At 43.7% G+C, this 26,702-nt stretch overlaps 1 long non-coding RNA gene across 1 annotated transcript; it reads right to left on the minus strand.

Moving 5' to 3' along the window:
• LOC130148774 (uncharacterized) lies at positions 1–25,470 on the minus strand. The gene is made up of 3 exons (XR_008821664.1): positions 24,266–25,470; positions 16,038–16,103; positions 1–15,693 (listed from the first exon to the last, which is right to left on the minus strand). It is a non-coding gene; the product is annotated as an uncharacterized LOC130148774 (long non-coding RNA).
• Between the last annotated feature and the right edge of the window lie 1,232 nt (positions 25,471–26,702).

Genomic DNA, 26,702 nt, shown 5'->3' on the forward strand with positions numbered 1-26,702 from the left:
CCTGCCTAGCACTGCAACCTCTCAAAACCGCTCCCACCACCGCCTTACGCTTCCCAGTGCCCTTCCCAGGGACAACACTTACATCCCCCTCTAATCCTAGCTCTTCTATAAACAGCCCGTCTCAGAGCAGTGCATTTGGCTGGCTTAAGCACAGTTTTCAAAGCAACTGAAAATATGCAGCAGCCATTTTCCAGAATAACCTAGAGTGAAAGCTACAAAATTATGGAACTGAGTAAAAACCACAGAGGCTTGTCAGGGGGGGTTAACAGCAGGCAGGGCACCTGGTGAAAGACCGGGGTTAACCACCCACCCACGCCTCCACCTGCCCCAGGGCTCAATGGGCCCAGGTGCCAAAATGCCTCTTCCCAACCACTCTGCAACAAACCTGGGTTTGTCAATCATTTTGGTGGTTTTGAACATCAGTCAGTTTAATTAGGCTCAATATAAAAGAATTAAACTGTGACGCAACATTACCTGGGCAGACAGTTTACCACAGAATTTCTCCTAGCTCCACAAAAGCCAAAGGAAGGATGGCAGTTTACACTAGCTGAACAAATTCCTGAGCACTCCTGGAGTTTGTAACCTGAGAAACCAGTACGTAACTGTACAGTCCAGTACCTGGGCCCTAACCCTCTTTATGCTCCCTTATTTCTTACATACCCACATATGCTGTCAGAGCAGCATTAATTGGTGTGGAGGTAAACATGAATCAAACTTAATCAAAGAATGCACGTACCTGGGCGACAATAGCTGTGAGGCCACGTACATTATGACAGAGTACTCAATGCCATATACAGCAACAGTATGTTGATTTAAAGCTCAGAAATTTCCAGGAGTACAGGTTGCATCCGCACACCTGCCGCTCACCGAAGCAGCCTGCAGCCCCTCCGCTGTACACCCACCCGCTCAGGCAGACAGGCACAGAACACAACTGTCCTCCTGCCTTACGTAGCACCTCAGCATTCAATAGATCTGTTATCGCTCCAAGCTGGATGTACCCACCAGACAATAAGTGAATCTAAGCAGCAAACCAGCTGCAGTGTCCCTGGTGGCAGCTGACCTTGCTTTCCGAGAGCATGCCTGGCTGGGGGGCACCGCCAGGCAGGGCAGCATCGCTCACAGCCTGCCTGAACGGCCCCCTCCAGAGCACCAGCCCCCCGAGGCTGCAAACCCAGCTTCAGAGCAACCAGGTGGGGCCCGAGGATAATCGAGGCTCACCCAGAGATCACAGAGGAGACCAGACCTATTTACCACCAGGGAGACAGAGGCAGAGAGCAATGTAGAAATTGCCAAGAAGCAGCTGAGCACATCCATCCACAGAGTCCTGCAAGAATAAAACTCTTTTCCCAATTCTAACGGGAGCTGGTGTAAATGTATTCTCTGCTTTTCTCAGCTTATACTAATTCAAATGTTTTTCTTAGAACAACTAATGCTGCCCTATGGGTCTCAGCGGTGTTATGCAGAGCTAAAGAGCAGAGCCTGGCCCAGCAAGGGAACCATCCTGCACCCAGCTGGCAGCTCTCGCCCTGTGCACTGGGCAGGAGCACAGTGTGGTCCAGATTGCTGCCCAGGGCATCCTACCATCAGGTGAAGGAGCTTCCTGAGCCACGTTTAACCATGTGGGACTGGGGTTTTTCAGATTAGTGTGTTTCTAGACCTGATCACAATCTTGAAACACAGAGCTGTCTGGGAATCTCACCTTGATAATCTGTGGCCATTTAACAAATCAAGGACTGCACAGCGAGCCTTTCCAGGAGCAGGGAACAGCCACGCTATTAAGTTTTGTTCCCTGGACAGACACGTGGGAACACTTTTCCAGCACTACATCATCTGCCTTGATGTTACAGAGTTAAGATGCCCCATGTCCTCCCTACCTTCCACTGCCAGCTCTAGATTTGGTACCTTTAATGCTTAAAAGAGAGCACATGCAAGGCCTTTTTAATCTAAGCTGTTACAGGCTAGCCCATAGCTAGAAGCTAGACCCTCCTCATATGCAGTCCAGCAGTGATTTCCTGGAAGAACAGGCACATTTTGACAATTAGACACAAGACAAGTAGCCAAAGAGCTATTTCACCTGTGCCCAGATAACTCACAAAACCAAACCTGGCATGGTTTGTGCTCATGTCACTTTGGCCCTGAACAGATACAAACCTGCAAAGTCAGGGCAGCGTGGAGTAGTCACTGTCCCTCTTCCAAGGCAAATAGAAAACACCCATTTTTGGATGATATACTTAACACTGAGCAGTAGATACTTTCAAATACCCTTTCTGGCCAGTACCCTTCACCAGGCAGTTTATTTCTGCTTCTTGGTCCTGCAGAGTAGATACTGTGGTGAAAGTGCCGAGCTGTTCACTCGCTCTCTCATATGTCATCTCCAGAAGCACCATGACTGTCCCAGAACATTTCTATTATCTGGCTGTCAGTGATAAAATGAAGAACAGAAAGAATATGGTACGTTCTGTAAATTACCTTTTACTGAAAGAGTAAGGAATGTGTTGAACAGCATGGTACATTTGCCACATAAGGATATTTTTATCTTAGGACTTTAATTTAGGAAGAAAACAGGAAGATAGCACCATATCTGAAAGTCTTAATTTAAAAAATATTTGTAATAAGACTAGATACAGGATTATGTTCAAGATACAGCATCTTTTGATTTCTTTGTAACCAAATACTGCTACAGCCAACACACTGATGATGACTGAACTCTCTCTTCAATAGTGGTTTCACCCTCATCTTGGAGGCACTACCACCACTCTTAAATTCCTTTTCAGCAGGTGGATGTAATCACTTAACACATGTTTACGCAACCTCTTCTCCGCCACGTGCTGTCTCGAGCCTGCAGACTGCACCCTCCTGAGGTGGGCTGTGCTGCCAACGGGATGCGTCCCGATTCCTGCTGGGCCACGGCACCCGCTTGGACATCACATGCAGCCCTGCACATGTACGTGTGAGTTATCTGATGTGTACAGTGCTTGAACCTGTCAGGGAAGCTGTTCAAATCAATTAGACTTATAATTAGCAGGTAGTTCAATTTCTTTAGGAAGCCCTGAAAATTCTGCTTGCAATGTGTTAGCACAGAATCACAGAACGGTCAGGGTCATAAGGGACCCCTGGAGATCATCCAGTCCAACCCCCTGTTAAAGCAGGTCACAGAGAGGTGGGGACTGGGGTGCCACCCAGCGAGGGTAGCTGCTTCCTTTCAGACAAGCCTAACCCTAGGAACACCCTCACATTTCAGGATCTGGTCTTTGGAGACCTGTAACAACAGTACACATTCCATGTGGATAACTGGCTAGCTGAAAAGGGTCACATAGACATAGTCCAGCTGGCTGGACAAAAATGCACATCGCTCTCAGCTTATCTGAAGTAAAGCAAAAATACACTATCCTTGGCTGTTCTTGTAACACAGTAACAGCAAGATCGCAGTGGGAAAATAATGTTACAGGTGGGAACAGATAACTACAGAAGAGAAACTAGGGGCGGGCTTGGTATTTAGGCAACTAACCAATAATGAGCTTAACTTTTGTAATATGTATGAGCTAATTATAACAAGGCATAAAAGGTGACTGTAAGGCACAATAAATGAAGTCTGCTGATCACTCATATTGAGTGACTGTGTCTTCCCTCCATCGCTACAGTTCCACGTATGCAGAGGGATTTAAACAGCTTGCTCAGGAACCGGCTCTAATGACACATCACACCTCAGCACCGACACCCCCTGAAGGAAGAATAAGTCAGAGCTAGGATTTACCCCTTTGGGATGGCAGTGTGTGGTATATCTTTAAGATAATCAGTGGAATTACTGAGTGAAAACCTGTATTTTAAGAAAATATGTGTTTCACCAAAAAAGGTATTCCAACTCCACTCCACGTAGTATGAACAATTGTTCATATCCTCTACCATGCCCCTCTTCATGGTTACTGCAACAAAAAGGGATTCAGTGCCTGTTACACACACATTTCATTACCAGTGATCCTGTAATAAGCCATCGTGATAGCCCATGAGCACAGCTATCACATTTACTATCACCAGCTGAGCTGTTCCGATTAAGGGCCATAGTTTTCCCAGTAACTGCACATATCCCTCCCTAAGGAGTGAAGAATGAATGAGAACTGAAAATCTAAGAGAGAAGAAGAAAGGGTTATCACGAAGCTTCATGCTTTGCTCACAGTTTCATGTCTCTATGTATTACAGACCGAGGCTACAGAGCCCTTACCCTGCACCTCACGTGAACTTCGCCAGAGACCAGCACCCAGCTTGCTCTGCGTCACCCATCAGCCACAGGTGACCCAGGACCTTCTTTAGCTGGCAGGCAGCTCGGTGCCGTAAGGCTAATAGAAAGTCTGTAAATTGGCACAGGAGATAGTGCACTATGTCCTAGAGATTTTTAGCAATTTGAGCAATCCTCCTGTTCTCTTCAAGGCTGCTTCAAAACACCTGTAAAATAAGCTGAGTTACTTAAAGCCACCCTGACGCTTAAACTTACAGCTGAACCTTCCAAAATAGATTTTATGGCCCTTCAGAGCCAGACACTTAACACAGTTGGTTTATGTTTACTCAATTTCCCCTTTTTTATTCTGGTTCATCAGCAATTTCTGGACAAGTTTCCAGACCAACTCTGAAAATGTTTATTCTTTTTTAGTGAACAGGACTAGAAATACTCAAGTTAGAACAACTCTTTCAGATAAAATTTTGTAAAATCTAGACATGATAAGATCTAAGTAGTGGAATAGGTCAGTTTTCACATCATGCTTTTTTTTTTTTCCCCCCTGAGTTTTGGAAACATTAAATGTTTTTCCAGCTTCCTCCGAGGGTTTTCTGCAGTGCCTTTCCCCCTGGTTCTTCCTGGAAAATGCGGTGATGAAACAAAAAAGTAAACACTTTCCCATTCTCTTCTGGCATCTCCTCCTTGGCCACCAGGGCACTGTTTCCAGCAGGATGCATGCAGTCTGCTATGTCCACAGGGAAGCTTGGCAGGGGCTTTCCTGCATTTCACTTTTGGGCCAGTTCCTCCCAGCTCAGGGTGGGAATAAACGTCAGCATTTCCCACAGATTAAAATGCTATTGCCTGGCCATTGCCTTGGATGTAATTACCTCTGCACCTTGAGAAAACTTTGCCATTCCCTTCTCAGCCACGCTCTCAGCATCAGTTTGCACCGCAACACAAATGTGCCACTCCACCCCAGCCCCCTGCGCTGAGCCGGTTTCGCTTTGACCCTGTTCACAAGTGTTCTCATTTATCAACTTTAAATGTTTCATGCCATATTCCAGTGATTCCCTTGCTGCTGCCCTCACTCCCATCTGAAGTCTCTCTTCTTACTGGTGAGCCCGCCCCCTCTTTTCCCATCCATCACTTCCATGAACCTGCAGGGGCCAGGGAAGGCTCCCAGCAAGTTGGACAGATCGCACACAGGCATTGCACAGTGGTTTTGAAATCTGCACAACAACCAGAACAAGAAGCAGCCCTGTCATCCATGGCTGGAGCTCCACCAAACTCCCTGAGGTCTGGGAAGGTATGAACCTCGGTGGAAGCTTTCCCCATGCCTGCGGCACTGGCCAAGTCCACCCAGATCCTCCAGCACCAAATGAGAACTGGCTCTGCACCACCTTTTCCTCACCTTAGGCAGGAGGGGGGATCTCGCTGTTCATCTGCTGCTGTGAATCTCATAGGAACCATGTCTCTGAGCCTCTATCCTTCCATCAAATATTGCTGAAATTGGCTGACAGTGTCAGAAACTATCAGGAGGCATGGAGAGGCACACACGGAGTCTAGAGGAGCAAAGGTCAAATCTGTACTTTAGACCTGAACTCTTGTTTGCTCTGTTTGGGGTACAGAAAGAGGTCTCATGGGGGTTCACCTCTTTCTCTTCAGGAATCATCAAGCCTGAGCCGGTTGGTGAAAGCTGTTGTTTACTGTTTGCTCCTCCAAATAAACTTCTGCTTCCTTGCTACACCCTGGTAATGTACCTCTGGCACATAAAGTGGCTCCTGACAGTCTCACCGCAGGGCTACTCGTTGTGTCAGTCCACGCAGGAGCAGCGGAAGGGCTGTTCCCACAACCTGCTCCGCTCAGAGGCTGGGAACGGAGGAGGCAGCGGGAGGGAGGCAGAGGCAGCAGACAGCACAGAGAAGAAAGAAGCGAAGAAAAAAGATGAGCAGCCTTCTCGCTTCTCCTAGGTAATCACAGTTTCCCAGAAAGGATTAAAGTGTGTTATGCCAGCTTCCCTCTGATAAATACAGCGCAGTACAGATGCAGGGACAAGGCTCCTCTCCCACTGGAGACAGCGGTGCTAAAGGCAGCTCTTTCTTGAAGATCCATAGGAAGCTGCAGGGCTGTTCCTCCTGGTAGCTGAAAAGGAGCCTCAGCGATCAGAAAGGAGGCATTTCAAGTCCTACCTCGCTTTGATTTTCCATCAAGATCTCTGAAGCATCCAGCAGCAGTATGCAAAAGCTTGTTCCCCGTAGCCAAAGCAGAACAAAGAGTGCATAGACCTTTCAGAGAGGCAGGAGAAAGTCGAGGGGAAGCAAGGCTTGGAAGAAAGTGAAGTAACTACTTGTCCTGCTGGAGTTTGTAATTTTACCTGCAGCACAACTGTGCAGATTTGCAGTAATGGCTGGAAGACCCATTGTGAGCTACTGAATCTTGTGAATTACAAAGTAATTGGAAAAACACAATAAAAACAAGAATTTGCAAAATAAAGCTTTCCTATTTCATTACCTGGGATGGGTATAGGTCTGGTTATTTAAAAGAACACTTTGCAATATGCTGCCACACTTATGAGGGGTTGTTTAGTGAAGGAAAGGAACAGATGATGAAGTCCTAATAAAGAGAGGTTTCACTGTAAGCAAGAAGAGCAACATTATAACGAGGTTAAGTTCTTGTCTATGAAGAAATACCCACAGCCAAATGAGTTGTACTGGATGTTAGAAGAGGGCAGATTAATGAAATGGCATTTGGACTGGTGCACAAATCCTCACTTAGTCCTCTCTGTCTCAGGGAAGCCACCACCTCCATGTACAGGTGGCACGAGGCAGAGCTCAAGCCCCTGCAGTACTTGCCTGCATGAGCAAGGAGCCTTTTCCGGCAGCCACTCTCGTCCTCCTGCAGTCCATTAGCACCCTTCTTCCCTTCCAGTCCTGACAGCCTTTGATTTCTTGCTGTTTGGACCTGGACAGCTTGGGTCTAGCAGCAAATATAACAGCGGGTGCTGGAAAAGACCATTAAGCTCAGATGATGGCAGCACCTCCATGGAGCCAACGGCAGGAGTGAGGCTTTCATCGGGAGGCAATCTGGATCAAGAGGAGGTACTCCATCATGGTTCACCCCGCGGCAGTTACAGCCGCCGTGCCATGCTGGTGCACGGTATGGATAACAGACCTAAAGAGCTGCCAGAAGCACCATCTGCTTCTGAGGGATGGGTGCTGCTGAGGATGCATGGTACAAAATAATTCAGAGAAGATTAAATCCTCTGCCATGACACAACAGACCTCAAATAGAGCAGAGACCTTGTGAACACACGGGAACGGGTAGAATTGGACTCACCGGCTCCTGCTGCAGCACCTGGGGCTGCCTGGCACAGGCTACACCACCAGGCACATCTCGGCTTCCCTGACAAGCCTCAGATCCATTTCAACAAGAGGAAAAGGTTGCCCTTCGCGTTGTCGTTTCTCTCTACTTCCAGCTGTGATACTGATACTCGCCCTTCACACGCTCAGTAATAAATGAGGAACAAGTACAAGATGATAAAAATGTTTATCTTCCCCCCATCTTTTTTTTCTTTCTGTAGATTTGCTACAGCTGTGCCTTGTTAGTGATGGATGAGTGTAGTCCTTGCCCTTTTTCTAAGGTCTGTTGATTATTTACTGGTGTTCTTGTAGTTTGCTGATCTATATCTACAAAGAGAATTTTGTAATGTGTAATGTCTGCATTAATGGGATTTGGGGCCTGTATAAATCAACTGACCCTGATACTCCTTGCTGAATACATATTTCTGAGGCAGGTAAGTGTGCACAGCCCCTTCAAAAATCCCACATGGTGCTTTTTAACCCTTTTAATTTTTTAACCCTCTATGAAGATCCTTCCACCTTCTCTCCCTCCCAAAGAAACTGTGAATGTTTTTGGCATTTGAAGAAACCAAATCCTTCTAATGGCTTTGCTGTTGATTCACTTTGGGTTACAGTTCAACTGCCTGAATTTTAAATCTTTCCATTATTTGTGTTTGTGCTACACTGGTCAGAAAAGGCAGGCTGGCCTTACTGCCACAGATGTCTGACTCCATGAGGGTGGGTTTCTGCTCTGAAACTGTTAAAAACTCCCACAAACCTGTAACATTGAAGATGCATCCATTTTTACTATTAAATTTTCCTTTTATTATAGGATTATAAACATAATAGGAGGTTCGATATTTGCAGAGATAGAATACTTTCCCCATCCTTATTTAATCAGCACTATTAATACCTGGACACAATCCTGGTCCACACAAATCATCTGTGGCAGACAGTCACTCTCATCAACGCTTGTGCAAATACGGGAGGCTGACCTTTAAAATAATGCTGCAGTAATCACATTATACATTTATAGATCTCTACTTATCCCGAGGGATCCCACAGCACCACAAGCTATGCCAGCTGCCTGCCAGGGAGCCAGGATCTCCAATGTGCAGCTAACGGGCATGCAGCGCCCTGCACAGCACGAGGGAGAAGCAAGATCTTGGGCATGGAAACCAGCACAACCCAAAAGCTGCCTCTGAACCTTTGATTGAGTCTGAGCAGAAATTAATTTCTCAAGGTTTCATTGAGTAACTTCCATTGAACTCATCTCTGTGACGCACAAAGGGGGTGGAGATAAAATAGAAGAGGTGATGTCCCAGCACAATCAAAACTAGTTGGCTGCAACAGGGCTTTTACCATCCAGTATCAGGTTAATTTCAGTAAGTAGCTCCCGTGCCTTGCCTTATGTATTCAACAATCATTACAACCTTTTCACAAATAAACTTTTCATACAGTCCTCTGTAATTCCTCTACAAGGTGAAAGCCAGGGTTGGGCACACTAGAGGAAAACAACTGCATTGGAGCTCTCCAAAGAGCTGCAAGGGGAAAAAAAGAAAGAAATCAGCTTGGCAGGTAGACACAGCTATCCTACCAGTTAGGCTGTCCCCTGAGAAACTCTTGTGCACCCAGAAGTTTGCCTCTTCTTTTTAAATGTGACAATAAAATACATTACTTCTTCCCACACATCTTGCTCCAAATAGAAATTAACTGAAACTGAGTGACAGGAAATTTGGTTTTCTTACAACGTCAAGTTCACCACCTGACTTATGAAATGGCAATACATCTTGGATAAAAAGTCTGGAGAGAACTAGTTTCTGTCAGACAGAGAAAATTCAGTGATGTTTCTGTGGAAGACCTTTCATCATTTACAAAGTAATTCATGTTTAAATAAAGTTTGAGTGGGGATGACCTTGGAAATGACAAGAGAAGATCTCTTCTCATTCTTAGTTACATTTGTTACCTTCCCAGAAAGCCCACCGAACACCCAGAGACACCTCATTTACACAGAAGACATTCGCCTTCATGCACAATAGTTCCTGTAAGGTAAGACAACACCTTCCCCAGTCACCCACGCGAGAGTTTACTCCAGGCACCCACGCAATAGAAAACAAGAGAAGGGTTTCCATGTGTACATCGGTAGCACATCCGAGGGAAAGCGTAACGCAAGGCTCCGATAGAGGCAGGCTCGGTGGCTTTCTGCAGTGGCAGAGCACTGCCAATAAACACATCCTTAGGAAGCCCCACGCAGCACGGACAAATGGAATTCACCTTCATGAAGACCTGAATATGAAACCATACAAAGGAATGGCGAATGGCACTTCCTTCTTCAGGACCAACATTGCGATCCATCAGACTGCAGGCACGGCCCCATCCAACCCACTCAACCCGAACATGCATATTCCTGATGCTCCACACGTTTCAGCACTCCTGACCACTCCTAGCCCTGCGCCAGTCGGTCAAAGCCACGCACGATGCAGTTGATAGCACCATCACACAGATCGGGCCATAGCAGGTTCCAACCAGCTTAGAAATTATCCAAGCTGCACAGCAGAAATAACACAAGTAGTGCTGCCTGACAGCTGCGCTTTGGGTGGAACACACAGCAACATCAAGCATATAGCAATTTGATTTTGTCTGACTGGAAAATGTAGCCTTCAGAATGGAAGATTATAAAAAAAAAAAAAAAACATAGCAAAGCAGGGTATATCACGAAACATCTCCCTAGAATTATTTTGATGTTTGAGGCTTGTTATTTTCATAGATCTCCACTCTAACGCAAAACACGATGTTTTTCTACCCTGAGAGCGCACCATGGCTGCACAAGACAGGCATGTCCTTTCCAATAGAACATCAGAAAAAGGAATGCATTCATTTTCACCAAAAAAACATCAATAGTACATATCTTCACTACACAATGAATATAAGAAGGAAACAAACATGATTCAGACTTTTCAAGCCACAATAAAAACATTATTGGTCTTTAAAGTCTTTTGAATATTTATACATAGTTTCATTCATATGTACAGGCACAAGAACCACCAGAGTCAGTATCTGTATATTCACACTTGTATACAGAGCTTGAAGATCTGGGTCTATTCTTCCCAGCTTTTATAAATTCATACATATTAGGTAGCAGAGGGTATTTCTGACCCAACAGAAAAAAAGGAAAAAAAACCTTTCTTAATTTTGACTGAATCAAGCACATATATTTTGGGTGAGAAACAAGCTTCACGGGTAACAGAATCACTTGTAAATTTTTTAGTCCTGATGTTCATCCATGAGACTTCAACTAAAACGTCATCTTTTATGCTGAACTATCACAGAAGACACAGAAATTACAATAACTCTGTTTGTTAAGATCACACCCACTTCCAAGATGCACAGCTGAATAAAATGAAAGCTGCCTTCATTTACCGCCCAGGATGCTGCTACATTTCAAAGAGGTGATAGCCAAATGCATATAGATGATAAGACAGAGCTGTTCAAGGAATGATTCTCAGCAATGACTAATATTGAGTAATAACAGCCATGAAATGAAAGCAGCGTTAAGTTTTATTAAATAATTTTCCACTGCCTCCACACCAAAGCATGTGCATGTGCAGCAGAGAGCTTAACTAAATTATCAGTTGAGAAAGTAGTGTCGGGAGCTATTACAAAATGTATCGACAGTAATGAAATTCCAAGTCCATGATTGCTCTTACAGAAGTTGCTTTATAGATGTAGAAGGGGGGGAAAGAAAGGCAATCCTAGTTGGCAGCCAGTGACAGCTGTAACTATCAACCTCCTCCCACTCCATCCACCTTTGCAGAGCCCCTTGAGCACATACCGTGCCTTGGCATGAGCGCAGGGCAAAGGAGGGGCTGAAAGGCCAAGAGGATCTAGGCTGTGCCTCACTGATCAAACTAGAACCCTTCCAGTCCTCACTCCCACACAGGCGTGCAAGGGCTCATTGCTTATTCATCAGGTGGCGCCTCAGCAGGGGCAGACCTGGCAGCTGAAAAGTGCTTCCCCACCACACCAAACAGAAGAGAAAATTGTTGCCTAAGTGCGGCTTATTTCAAAGCCAAACCTACTTATTGCAGATGTGAAGGAGCTGCTGCTGGTCCCATGGAGCAGGGTTGCTGGCACCACCAGCTCTGCCACGGATGAGCCACCAGCACGTGCCGCAGCCCCTGGCTCTAGGCTCAGCTCACAAAGAGCCCAGGGGCTCCAGTTTCCCTTTCCAGGCAAGAAGGGAACTGTTCCTGAAGCACTTGCTCTAAGTAAAACATCTTCTGGTTTGGCCTCCCCAGACGCCATCACACAGAGACAAATGTCCCTACCAGATATGGTCCCGTTGTCTTCTTTTGACTTATCTGATTTTCAAAACACAAAGGTCTAGGGGCTCTGGCTTTATCTGTGCAACATACTGCTTTGCTGGTGATCTATCTAAAGTGCTTTTACCCATTCCTCCTTGTACTTGGATGCTAGCTACGGGCACCTGAGGTGACTGAAATGCAGGAAGATGAATAGCAATGGTTAATTGGGCCAACAGGCATGTAAAGATACACCATTGACATGTAAATGAGAGGAATCCAGACAACAAAGAAAACGTACATAACTGTGTACAGAAAAGAGATTCACCTAAAGGTTAAATTGAAAATATCCTCAAACAAAACAGTTGCATGGGGTGGTTGGGCCAGAATCCATTTTGTTGTCACAGCTCTCTCCCCCTTTCTGTTGAATTATGAGGGATTACTAATTACTGCTGCTGACATGGATGGTGTCCCTGGTACGGTTCTGTGCCAAATAAATACGACACACACAATGCAAACACTTCAACATGTTTTATACTCCCATCTGCCTATATTTCTTCACCTCTTATACACATCCCTCAGAGATTCCTTGTACAATGCCAGTGCTCACTGTAGTAGGACAGAAACATCATCCATTTGCAACCAGTGCACCAGCTGAGTTACGAGAACTGAAGTAAGGTGAACAGTTGAGAGTTTCCCCAGTACAGACAAATAATAAAATTTAAAAAAACGGAATATGGTGCAAGCAATGTGGCCCACTCACTTTTGTTCCTTCTTGCTGGGGCCAGTACTAGTACCTCCTGACGTGCTGTAACTCCTACTGTTTAGTCATCTCACAGCTAATTATACATACACTCCTTAGTTTCTTTGATCCATTATTCTTATGAGAAACTGAAAGAGTTCGGTCTAGCAAGATATTCAAAAGGAAGGCACCTTGTTCATGAGCTATAATCACCAGCCTAGAGAGGGATCTCTGAGACTAGAAAATGGAGCAAAAAAAGAAAACTAAAACTAGATGCCATGTATAAAAAGTTGTCGGCCACATCCACACTGAAAATAGAATCTGACCTTTGTGCAACTGAGCGCCAGGCAGACCACTCACGGGTACTGTGGGTTTATCAGCAATTGAGTCTCTAAATTACCAAGCACGGTGCTCAGCCACAGGTTTTTAGACTTCACATAGGAAACACTGGCTGGAACTTGTGGTCTATTATTCAGATCAGACAAGACAGGACTCTGGTTTTAAAATCTTTAAACCTTTAACAGCATTCCCTGCCCGGTGCTCCCATCCTTACTGGAGCCTCAACAATTGGCACAATAAAAGAAAAAATGGCATGAAAACAAATGGATTTACCACCCAGAAAGATAAATAGTTATTTTCAGGGGCTGCAGAGGTCCCTAGCTAAGATACTTTAGACTTATTCAAGCACCTGCTTTGGCCAAAACTTAGCCAAAATTGGATACTATGAATTGCCATTCCTGTCCTTTCACAAGCAGCTACTTCTTTTCTTTGAGCCCATGGAGACCTTGCCAAGCATGTGGCATGAAATCCTTCCCAGCCCCCTCCATGCCCACATCTGGCAATGGTGTAGGCTCAGCAGGAATCAGGACCTCCCAGCACCACTGTCATACACATAACAACTGTAGTCTTATTTCCACAGAGCCTGGTTTTCCTTTCACAGGAAAGATGTGCTGGTATAAATTTATAACAACATGGACACATTTGTGAGAATCAGTGAAGAGGTATTTCCTCCCCTCATGTTGCTACACTCTTCCCAAGGGATTAACCTCTGTTTGGCTTTACTGGCTTTACTTTACTGGCCTTGCACTTTCAGCTCATTCACACATTCGTTTCAACGGCCACAACATGCCTCCCAGCATCGGTTCCAGGTTCTCAGTCTCTTCACTTCTTGACTCCCTCTCCGGACTTGGCCACTTTGTGCCTTATGAAAACAACATGCAGTGTCCCCAGATCTATGTCTAGATTCTATCTGAATTGATCAGCGGGATTTACTCTGTTAGTTTGCTTGTCCCTCTTGCAGAAGGGCCTCATCGTGCCCTTTGTTCACAAAACAGTCCCAGAACGCCTCCCGGCCCAGAACGCCTTTACACACCGCCATATACTTTACCTCCTGCAGAGCTCAAAACGTCAGTGGCATTCTCGGTGAGGTCTTGTGCTCCTACAAAGGGAAAACTTACCATCTTCTAACTTCCATCTTACGGCTAGAAGAGCACAGCTGATACCATGTATCTTGTCTCAATATGCAAATGTTTGCAGCACCTTTCCGTTGGCTTCCAGAAGAAGAGAGCAGTCACAATAATCTGAGCCCATCTTCGTGCTTTAGCTGCTCTTACCAACTGCTCACAACATGCCAGGTCTTCCCACGCCCCAGCTACAAGAAAAGTTCCCAAAAAATTAAACTCTGTACATCTGAGAGATTAAAAGACCCGCACTTGTAAATGCTACCGGAGGTTGTTATGTCCTGTGGCTGGAAGCTATGCCATGAATTAAGACATCTGAACTCCACTCCTGGCTTTACTGCAGACCTTCATGACCTTGGGTAAGTAATTTTTCTTTTTCTGCTCTACTGTTTTGTTTTTCAGGTGAAAGATCCCTTGGGAATGGATCTGTCTCGCACAGCGTGTTGAGATACCAGTGCCCTAAGCTGCAGAATCACAGGCTTGACTGGGCAGGACACCTTATTAACAAAGAAAAATACTGCAAGTAAATGTTTCCTATCAGGACTTACTTAACAATTAAAATTTTAGAACACATACTTTTACATGAGAATTACCTTTTCCACTTGAAATGAGGCAAAAGAAAAAACGTCCTGAAGCCCAAGAGATTTGGATTGATTTGTCATTAACATCTACAGGGACATATTGCAAGGTCTGGTTCATACACTACCTATCATCTTCCTGACTGTTGCACATTTACAACAGGCAGGCTGGACTCTCTTGAGACTCGCAGCTATGTTGTATGCCCTGATATAGCTATGACAATTGTTCTTAATCCTCTAGGATACCTCTGCCTCCTGTTTTCTAATGCTTTCTGAGACATCGTCATCTGCATATCTGCTTCCTGCAGTGATCTGACAGTGCAGAGTAGCAGCCCGTGTCCTACCTCCTGTTTGCAGAGATTTTCCTCTGAGGTCAACACACTGGTAATTTGTTTCCATCAATGCTCTTTTGTTTACTGCCTAGGAAAAGCGCCTATAGCAAACCCATGCTATTTCATTAAAATCCAGAGAGCATTAGTCAGAAAAGGGCACAGTCATTAAGGAAAATTATTGAAAAAACGTTCACCTCTCCCAAATGCTCAATAATGTTTTCTTACTGTGACTTATGCATTGCAAATACTGCAACAGTTGCTGGTGAAACAGGTTCACACTTGCGTACCTTATTCCTGTTCACAACAGGTGATTCCTAAAGCTCCTAAGGGAGAAAGACATTAGATTTTAAGGACGTTTTTGGAACACATTCTGAGTACCTAAGAGACCTTGTCCTCCATGGATTACCATTCTGACACCAGAAGCTGCAGGTTCCTGGCATAATCCTCTCTATGAAGACAGACAAATCAATTGCAGACTGAACAGAAGCAAGCAAAACTTTGCAGTTAAATAGGGAACCAATGCATAGGAACAACCGATACATAGGAATTAATTTCTAGTTTAAACCAGATCATTAATTTCACAGGTAAAGTGTTTGTGCTTTAAAGGACTTCCTACTGTATATCCCCTGCAACAGCCCGGGCGGTGACCAGCTTCCAGCACTTGTTCCCAGGACATAATTTTCAGCAGTGACTTTGGAGCTGACTTCTCTTCTTCTTAAAGATCCCAGTGACCTTAAGAATTTTAACATAAAAATTACATCTGTGTTCATACTTTAGTCTATAAAAGTAATTTTAATACTGATAAGGAAATATTTATTAGAAAGTTGCTGGGACTTAGCAGAAACATCAGCATTAACCACAAACACACATATAAGCCCTAGAGCTCATCTGCAAAAGCAGATGGTGGTAGCTCGCTGTGTTCATCCCTTGTAGACATGCACAAATATCACCTAAAGCGTGTCATATCCTGAAACAAGGGAAAAGCCATAACCATCTTTGGTTATTTGTGTTGGTTATTTTTATTATTGCATTATCTCTGAGGTGGTGGAACATAAGCGGATACGTTAAGTAGTTACCTTTACGTGGGCCGGCAGAGCAGCAGCCTTGATGAAACTCCGCATACATGATCTGGAATCACACCTCTGTAAAAGACCCTTTGATCAATGCAAACAAAAGAATAACAGGTCATACTTTCTCCTGAAACTGATAAAGAGAGGAAAACCCATACATACAACCTCAGGGACCTTCTTAACTGAAAATAGAAGAGCTGCGACAGCAACATCAGTACACGGGGTGTGTAATCTGCTTAAGCACTGTGTAGGGATTGTCTCCGATTCCAAAAAAAGGCTCTTGACATAACTTACAGATATTTTAAATACTGGTGCCAATGTTCTTGAAAGGATTATAAACCATTGCTACCTACAGCTTGGTGTTTACCCCAGCCACATGGGAAATCTCTTTCACTGTCTGAAAAAGATTAGGGGGGTAGGAGGGGGGAAACAAGAGCAACTCAGCTGACACATTCAAAGCTGACAGAAACTATAGTCAAGCAAATCCAGGACAGCAAGGAGAGCTCACAGTACTGTTATAATGTACTCACTGCTGAGCTTACAGTGCACCTACCCTAAAGTAGCTCCCTTCCAGTATGATTCAATATCATAACGGTTAGTGCAGGCTCTCTACCCTCACCCATGCCTTTCTTGGACATGTCGAAGTGTCTGCTGAGCCCAGCAGAGCTATGTCTCATCCCAGTCATGGGACGACCATGAGGCAGCCACAGCCATGACCACAACACGGGCATACCTTTCCATCAGTCCAGCAAGCAGGCAAACAGCCAGGGCTGGCTTACCATGTCACTGGTCAGGAGACAAAAACAGACACAAGTGACTCAGAGATATTCTGCCTTCTGCTCTGGAGTCCCTACTCACCTGCTGAATCCCCACAGAGGACACTTCCATCATCCAACATTAAAAGCAGCAGTACAGCAAAGGTATCCAGCATTAGATTTTCTCTTTGTCTGCTCTAACAAAACTGAAAGGCTGGATTTCTCAAGCACCTTGGGACAAGTCAGAAGCAATTACCTTGACACCAGTGCAATTACACCTGTGTGAAATAAGAACTGAAGAGCTGAAAATGAAGTCTTCCTATTTCATGGAACAGCAGCTCTTCTGTGCAGGGATATTCTGAATATTGCCCAGTGGCCCCAGAGACTGGAAACCACATTTCTGCCTCACTGCACAGGAGGGATCAATATAGTAAGTCTGAACCTTCAAAACCAGCCAAACTCTAAAGTCTTTAATTCACACGAAGCAATCCAGGTGCGAGTTTGCTGTGAAAAAATACTCGGGCACAGCTTGAGTTCGCAGCAAGCGTACAATTGAGTGAAGGTACGTGACCTGTTTGGGAAAAAACAAAGCATGTGTTGTCTTTCCAGAGGGTGTAAAAAGACATTTTCCTCAGGTTCCAGAGGTAAATACAATATGTAGGACTGTTTGGATCAGTTTTTAACAACACTTCTGGGTATGCTGAAACCTTAGTACCTGTATTTTTAGGAAAAAAAGTTTTGCTGCAGTCCAAATCTTATAAAACCAAGCTTCTTAAAATTCTTAAAATTCCAGTTGGATTTCAGACATTCAAAAATTTGAGTAAAATTACATGGGTGCACTTTCGGGCTATTATCCACATAAAAGCTCACTTACAAACAGAAATACCATATCAAAATTGATTTGATGTCTTTTTTTCTAAAGCTATTTTTAACGTAATACAATGTAACAGTGTTGGGAACCACAAAGATAAATTGTGCTGGGAAGGGTTAATCTGAGATGAGACAAAATTCCCAGGTTTGTACAAAGGAAAAACAAAAAATGTCATCACTTACTCTAGAGAAACATACAAGAAGTCAAAATATGAAAGCAATGAACACCTGTAACCTGCTTCCCTATTCTTTCTACTTTTTAAGGTAAAACAATTATAAGAGATAAAAGACTGTACTGCACTTGCAGCATTCCCAGAACATGGACTCACATTTCTCCAAAGAAGGTGGATGGTGAATGGAAAGGAGACACGGAGATGCAGAAGGAAAATGTGACATTATTCAGGGCTCTTCCCACTGCTGTTCTTTGGAGTTTTCTTCAGCTGACCCTGCCCGGCACGCTAACCATGGGCTTTCGGCTGCAGCTGCCCAAATATTTACCCCAGTTCAGGTGCAGCCACAGCAAGCTGTTTCAGCAAGGAAAACCCTTTCTGAAAGGTTTAAAAGTACCCAAACACAATTCCCCCTCACTGCCATAATCAGCAATAATACACCAGTCACGGCGTACTTCTTAATTATACACCCAGGTGCCTCCAAAAAGGAGGTGCAGACAACTCACCTGTCTCTTCAGACTTCACACAAGGGATAGAAATTTGCATTTTAGCCCTAAAAAGACAACTTCTTGTTTGAAGTACTGAACGCTCCAGTGGCTTCACTTGAAAAACGGAGTATTCAGCCACAGCCCTCTGCCTAGGGTCACGCAAAGTTTATCTTTCCAAATCACTCAGCGCATCTGTAATCAAACTGCATCTTGGCTTCAGTCCTGAGGTTTATATCTCACTGCCTGTCACTTTGTTCACGGGTTTCTTGGAGGTCAAAGCCCCTTGTCCTTTGCCTCTTCTCTCACTGAAAACATATCTAGTTAAAGCCAACAGATGACTGATGGAGCTTCCCATCATTACTAGATTTAAGATAATTCCACAAAATCAGTGGCAGGATGTTTTCCGCAGTGGCTTATGTTCAGCTGCCAGGTAGTTACTCACACAGGTCAGCTGCCTAATAAGTAAAAGCTTTTCAAGGGATGCACTCAATAGCCCTCCAGATCATTATATTAAAAGTTGTAATGATGTCTCTGGTTGAATTCAGTTCTTGCTGTGAAAGCTATTAAGTTAATCAAAATATGAGGGCCCCCAATACTTTTAATTAATAAATTACAAGTTACTATGTAATCAGCAAGATTTGGTCAAGGCTAAAATTAAGTACTCATCCAGTGACCCACAAACACAATTTTCAACTAAGGATCATGCAGCAATGGAAGCAAAGGAAGCCCATGTTTCCAAGCATAAATGTGACTGTTTCTGCAATGCTGCAATAAAGTGGCCTTGAGCTCACCGGAAAAAAGCTTTAAAACAGTAAGGTTTCCCTGTTTCAGAAAGAATTTATAAGTACATTTAAATATAAGCACATATTTCAGCCCCATTAAAATGAATGCCTTTTAAACATGTCCTTAAAGCTAAATACAGACATCAGGGGTTTGCCAATTAGGCTGGACTTAAATAAACACTTATTTTTCTGAACAGGGGTCTGAGTGCCCAAGGGAAGCAGCAGCACGGGCAATGACATCAAGCCCACCGCTGCCAAGACCTGCTTGCACGGCTCATTTTGGGGGTACCCGGTTCCAGCCCAAATCTTTGCAGAATCCTGCAAATGCCTCTTCAGGAGCCTGTTTGGTTCCTATCACTCACTTCATTAACCTGAAGACAGCTGCTACCTTCGTAAAGGGAATGACATATCTGTAGGCTGGAGACTAATATTTATATTATCTTCGGTGACTCACAGGAAAAAATAAACATTCTCTGTTACAATGACTTAATTTCTTTGACTCAGTTTCAAGACAGGGATCTGCATCAGCCATTCATTGCAGGTGGTACTCAGGTTCAAGGATGGCTCTGTAGAAGACTCTGAAGTAACTGCATTTTTTTAAAGATAATTCTTACAGTTCAGAAAAAGCTTATGATTGCTCAAGCGAAAGGCTGGGAGCACGACCTTCACACGGAGCAGTAGAACAAAAGGCAGAATTGTCTGTGGACCACCAGTTTTGCTGAAGAACTGGACCTTGTTGCCATTCAGTTTAAGATAATCAAAATATTTGTTCAATACAAGGACTAAAACCCTGACATCCATAATGTGATAAAACTCCTGTAAGGTGCATCCTCACACCACCAGCTTGCTGGGCTCTATAACCCCCTGAAGCCAACACATGAAGTTCTTGGTCACAGAAGAATGTGTTATTGCAGGAATCAGCCTTGAAAAAATAAACTTTCACAGAACTCCCATTCACTTCAAAAGGTGCTTACACATGCAAAAAAAACCCAAACAAACAAAAAAACCCCAACAAACCAAAAAACAAAACCCTGCATTTGAAAAAAAAAATTAAAAATTGAGTTTGAAAGATTCAAATTTCTTTGAAAAGTGATTCAGTTTCTGGGTCCTGATACTGGAAGATATTTAAAAATTAAAGCAGATAAATAAATTTTTCAATTTATTTCAGTCAGGGGCTACAATTATTAGAGGTCTCTGATGTCTGGAGGAACTTGAATACTCATCCGCTCTGCTGGAATAAAACTCTGATATTCTTCCCCCAGGTTCAAAGAAACTGCAGAGCGATACCAACTCTACATTCAAATCAGACCATGAGGATTAGGCAAAGGTAGCTATTATCTCTGTGCAAAGCATATTCATAACAAAAGGAGATTTAAAAAAAAAAATATCTTCTGTTTCAGTAAAATTTTATGAGAACATTAAAAACAGTAAAATCTTTATCTCCGGCACCTTATGCAACATCATCCTCCTAGCAGCATTCTTCTCTTTGATCGGTTTTACAATACCCTTATTCAAGAAACCAGTCTTTGCAAAACACTAAATTTGCAGGATTACATTATCTCACTGTTTTTTAAAAAACAACAGTTCTGTTTGAGAGATGTCAGTACTTTTTGCTGCTGAAGGAGTAGATCAGGTAATACACACACTGTTTCATTGGCCCCGTTTTAAAAGTGTTGAAAATCAATAATTCTCATCGATTGTAGCTTGGTTTGTGAAAATGTGATTTTTATTTAAACCAATAGTGAATGTCTCAGTTACTTTATAGTGTAACATTGGGACTTAAAACCGACAGTTACGTGTGGTTTTATTATTAGGAAGTCATTTGGACGATATTGATTATTCATAAGCATATGGTATATAAACCCAAATGAGTGCAGAGTACAGCTCCCAACTTATTTGTAAATTCAATCAAAAACACAGATAGAACCGAAAACGTCAGCTCCCAGGACCGTATCGGATACTACACAATATTCAATATCACTGCCATGTCTCAGCACTGGGAGAAGTATTCCGTCCCACCTGTGACTGCAAAGATAACCTTGAAAATGTCCCATATCAGGGCAGCAACTGGGTATTAAGATCAGAGCACAGATTTTATTTCTACATTTGGGAATTTTTAAGTCAGTGCCATAATTCTGGTATCCTGCCTAGAACTGGTCAAAGTATTAAAACAAAGGGGTGGGGTTTTTTCCAGTAAGAACAGTTTTATTAACAACAAGGCTTCTTGTATCACACTTGACACTTTCAACACTCCCATTCCAGAAAAAAGGCAGCCTTTTAAAAACATATCATCATCTTGGCAAAATTATTACCAAGATATAATTAGCTTTTCTTTTAATTTAAAACAAAGTGGGAATTTTCCAAACCCTGAACTTTCAAAGAGTTTCCACACGGCACAAGATCAGGTTTACACCTGCTAGCCCATCCCCCACCAACACCACTGCGCAAGCATGACCCCTCCTGGTGCTGCACTGGACCGCAGCGAGCATCATCGTGCTCCCCTGCATTTACCAGCTATTCAGATGCTGGCAGAACACCTGGCTCTGCAAACCCTTGGGGAAAAATAGTATAAAATTATGGACATGTGAGAAAACCTTATTTGTTTTTCTCTATTAAAACTTATCCTGTTCCTTCTTTTACATTGACTTTTCAGTTTTCCTTAGAAAAACCTATTAATCTTGGCAGCCTGACAGCATGTAGAGTAATTACCGTTTGATCTTCTTTGCTACAGACGTGCTTGTTAGATTACCTTCGAAGAATGTTGTTTATTTGTCTGGAAAGTATAAATATAATTGAGAACATGTTTTTCCACAAAATTTTCTGCTGGGAGGTCAAATTGCTGACATTTCTGTATTTCCTGGATTCTCTATCGCATACTTCAACAGTGCTGATTAACATCAGCCGCATCCTGGCATTAGTAATTAGAGGATGGTGTTGGGTCTGAGTGCATTTGATTGCTTCAAAAAATATTGCCCTCTCAGCTGGTGAAGTCAGGAGAAGTATTTTTTTCCCTGGAAACCTGCCTTTGGGGTTTTTTTTGCTTTCATGAACCAAAAAAGAATATACCTAAACTGCACTTCCCATTTCTGAAGTGGGCAGTTGCTCCTTTTTTGAGGATTTTCTAAGTCCAAAGGTAAATCACCATGGAAATGGCGCCTGCAGGTGCTTGCTCAGAACGGGACACTCCTGCTGCCAGCCCTAGAAGAGTCTCCACAGGATTTATTACAGGACAATAAATGTTATCTCGTCCAAGACCGAATGCAAGCATTATGCAGAAGTTCTGCAAGATGACTTCTGGAAAGATGAAATCAATTTTTACAAAGCCATGGGAACAAGTTTATTGTTTACTACAAGCAATAAAATGCCCACTTTGGGCTCAGATGGTGGTTTGGCCCAAAGATTAAGGTTTTTACTATTCCAATTTTGCAGCTGAATAAAGTTTGACTTGGGGAGGAGACATGGGGGATCCCACCTGCTCTCAGTGACCTGGGCGAGGAAGGTGTTGCCCCCAGCACCCATCCTGCCCACTGCTCCTGCTGACGGGACATTAGGGGACGCAGCCAGCCCAATGGATGGAGCCCAAATCACTGGCAACGAGCACAGCCCCTCACTGTATGTGTCCTATGGGCAATGAGCATCACTCCTAATGCAAGCACAGCCTTGACTTCTACTGAAACCGGTGGGGCTGGCTTGATTTCACCACAGCGTTCCCACAGGCTGGCCAGAGCCCTCTGACGTGCACTCCCTGTTTGCTGCTTATGTTGCGTCACAGCATGGCCAGGTTTCATGGGAAGGGGATTTCTTTGGCTTTGTATTTTTGTCAAAATAATCTTTACGAGCCATTTAAACACACTGCTTTTCCTTGTTGCTGCGCTGGTACCCACAGGCAAGAGGACCTCGGCAGCCCAAGCTCGGGATGCCAGCGCTCCGTAAAGGGAAGGGTGGGAAGCCACAAGTCCTGCATCCACTCCTGCAGCGCTGCGGGCAGCTGGCGCTTCTATCCTTGGAAAGGTCAAATGCCTCATAACAGGAGCATTAGAAACTCAGCACCGCGCTCTGCAGAGCGCAGCCTCAGCCCCATAATTCACATTGCAAATACCGCAGCATGAATGCAAATCTGCTGCCCTGAGGGAGCCACGGGCACCGCCAACAAGCCAAGTGGTTTTATTCCTTCTTTTCCTGTCACTGCAAGGATGAAATCCCACACCAACAAAATTAATTTATTCTTTTGATGAAGGCAATAACTGGAAGAAAAAAATGGTAGGAAAAACAAATCCAACCTTGCGACATCTGTGACACACTGACAAGAATACAAAATGGCAAGAAGTCCTATTTTTAAAAGCCATCATCCTGCTGCTGTCGGACTGCACTTATGTCAGCAGTAACCCACAGCAGCTTGCTGGCTCCACTGGCTCTTCGTGGCAGAACACTGCCTCCACAACACTTGCTTGGAGCAAGAAGCTGGGCTACCACCTAGAACTGCCACAGCTACCTATGCCTCCCTTTTAAGGGCTCTTTTAGGGAAACTGAAATTTGTAGTTAAAAAAAATAAATAAATCTGGTTTTCGTTTTATACCTTGTGCTTAAAATTAGCCATGACCGATTCTGCTGGGGACTCCAGGTCTGTAAAGGATAGAACTGGAGGAAGGCAGAACCAAAATGCAAATAATCAGCCAAGGCATAAGTAGGACTTACACGCTCAGAGAAATGTGGAAAGCTTCAAAGAAGTCTCTGTATGATTAGCTTCATGGTCTTACACTGCAAATTAACAGTTATAAGAAAAACTAGCATTTTCTTGAGGTCTGCAGGTTAAGAATATATTTTAGAAACTTCAGATTAATGACATCTAGTGCAGTCAAAGCAGGAAAAACTCTTTTTTAATTACTCAAAAGAGAAGCCAAATAATTAATAACCACCAAGAATAATAAATCAGCCAGTGTAATCTCATTTCCATTAGCCTTATTAGTTAAAGAGATTGGTAGATCAAACCTAATTTAATTCTTCCAGAAATAAATATACGATTATTGTTAGCCTTATTTCCCAAGACAGTGAAGTCAATGTGCTTGGGCTGCCTGCCTGTTTGTCCACTCTGATAAGTTTTAAGCCTGCTGGCCAATTTCAACTCAAATTAATGAAGACATAGTGGTGTCAGAAATGTTAAAATCATACCTGCTTTGTGAACCACCTCTGGCCAGGAAGGACTCGGACGAGCACCCCCACTTCGGAAGGCAGTAGCAATGCAGTATGAGACCTGTTCACCTAAAGAATATAATATATATATAGGTAATGGATATAAAAAGTTGCATAGCTGGGCACAGGGGGAGAGAGAAGATATGGAAGTGTACATGAGGGGATAGAGAGGGCTTAGAGGTATTGCGTGGAAGGGTCGAAGAAACATTAATTTCTAACTAAGGAATACTGCAAGGATAGATAAATAAATTAATCCAGAAGCAACAGGGTTCACTAATTTTGCCACTCCTGGAACAATTTATTACTAATTCTTCGCTCATCCTGATGCTTTTCTCTACATCAACGCCCATGCAATCATCCTCAAGCAACCCAGCCTTCAACAAGGAGAACTATCAGAGCTGAGGAGAGTCCCAAGGCTGGTGTTTTGGTGAAAACCCTTTGAAAATTTCTGTTCTGTACCTGGCACCTGTATATGTTACAGAAAAGCAATGTTACATCCAGACTCTCTCCTTACTCCTAACCTGGAGGGCCACTGCCACCCAGCAGCAGTGCAATAACAGCAAGCCAGGAACAGAGCTCAGGAGCAGGAATGGTTTGACTGGAACGACAGGCACAGGCAGAGAAAAAGAGATGACTACTTTGGAAAAAGCATCCTTCCTTAAAGAGATAGCCTCCAAGCTTGGCAGGGTGAGCAGGCATTGCTTTGCTCACAGAACAAGGAGTTGACCTGGCGAGGTCCCCTCCTCTCTGTTGCAGCTGTATTGCAAACATTCATCCTTTATCCCTTCTTCTCTTAAATTAGATTTTGCTTGTGACTCGTGCTGGTTTAGCAGGTTACCACATGCTTGTTACATGCGATCCACAGCAGAAAAATGGCCTAGCACACAGGCTTAATCATATCTGTCTTACAGAGCTGGAGTACACTACGTAATACAAGAAATGCTGTAAAATACTCTTTAGAGATAGAAAGATACTATAACCAACATGACAATGCTATCAGTAAAAGCTCTGCGAGTATGAGTAGCCATTGTAGAAGATTAGACTGAACTTCACTGTTGTTACATTAATAGATTAAACGGATGGAGAACACTGGAGAGAAGATTCAGGAGAAAGAAGTTATGTGGTGGCTTTCCCTGGACAGAGGACAGATAGCCCAGTTGGTCACCAAATAGCCAGTAGATGTATTTGTGATGTTATATAGGATAAGTTATTATCACTTATAGCGTATTTATCTTCAGTAGATCAGATTAAATTATCATTAATAAAATAAATAATTACCTAGATGTCAAAACAACCTTTGAAAGTTTCCTCAAACTACTCCTAAATCCCCACAAACTGGGGGGACAGTCCTTAGCAATCTGATGATCAAGTCATGTTCTCTGAAGGAAATCCCTAACCAATTGATTACAACGTGGTTTATGTTACTAGTAAAATATTTACCAAATGGATATGGTGCAACATGCTCTTCTGTTTGCAAAACTCCTCTAAGGCCAAAAATAGGTTATGACTTAATAATACGCACCACATTGGAAGTCAATGTAATACACCCTGAACAAGACCCAGTCAGTGCGTGATGAGGTGTCACACTTCTATTTTTGGGAATAAATTAATTTTTTTCTACAGCATTGACAAAGACTGCTTTCTTTATGCAACAATTATATAATGTGACTATACAGATGTCTTATATACAACCTTGTGGCAGTGTTTATGGCAAATACCACAGAAATGATGACCTCCATTACGCAGAGGTCACGCTGGGATGGCGGGGTGTGCTTTACATAAACACCAAACTTCTGCCGGGTGACTTTTTGGCTGCAGAAAACCAGCAAGAGCGGGGTGACGCAGTGGGTCGTGGTCACAGCATAGAGTCAGTTATTCCTACAGCCGCTTCTATGTTCTCCGTGGTCAGAGCACTTGTGGTTGACAGTATTGGACTCATACCAGGAAACTAAAGTCTTTGATGAGTCCAACAGGGCAGGAATGAGCAGAGCCCACAGAACATCTCAAACCACTGCATTCAGGGCAAAGACGACACTCACCTTGAGAGTTGAATACAGTCCAAATACATGAGGAACAGCCCAGGAGCAAGAGAGGAGTCCAAAAAAATGTAACAGCACAAATACCTGAATCTTACCAGTTCAGCGGCTGAACAGAACTGGCAACAAAAGGGTACAGAAGGCCCCCAGCCGCCAGGAAAACAGTAACAATCCCAGCATCAAGGTGATTCCCAGCCTGCCTGGGGGAATGGCGTGGGGAGGGACGGGGGGACACAGCGGCTAGCTGGGTTGCCTGTGCCTGGGCTCATTGCCAGGGGATGCAAAGCCACTGGGAACACAGAGTGAGAAACTGCAAGAAGAAAGAAGAAAGTCAGCATTGACAAATTCACAGGGAACTTGTTCATAAGGACCTGTCACAT

Source organism: Falco biarmicus, chromosome 4 (assembly GCF_023638135.1).
Source record: "Falco biarmicus isolate bFalBia1 chromosome 4, bFalBia1.pri, whole genome shotgun sequence".
Lineage (NCBI taxonomy): Eukaryota > Metazoa > Chordata > Aves > Falconiformes > Falconidae > Falco > Falco biarmicus.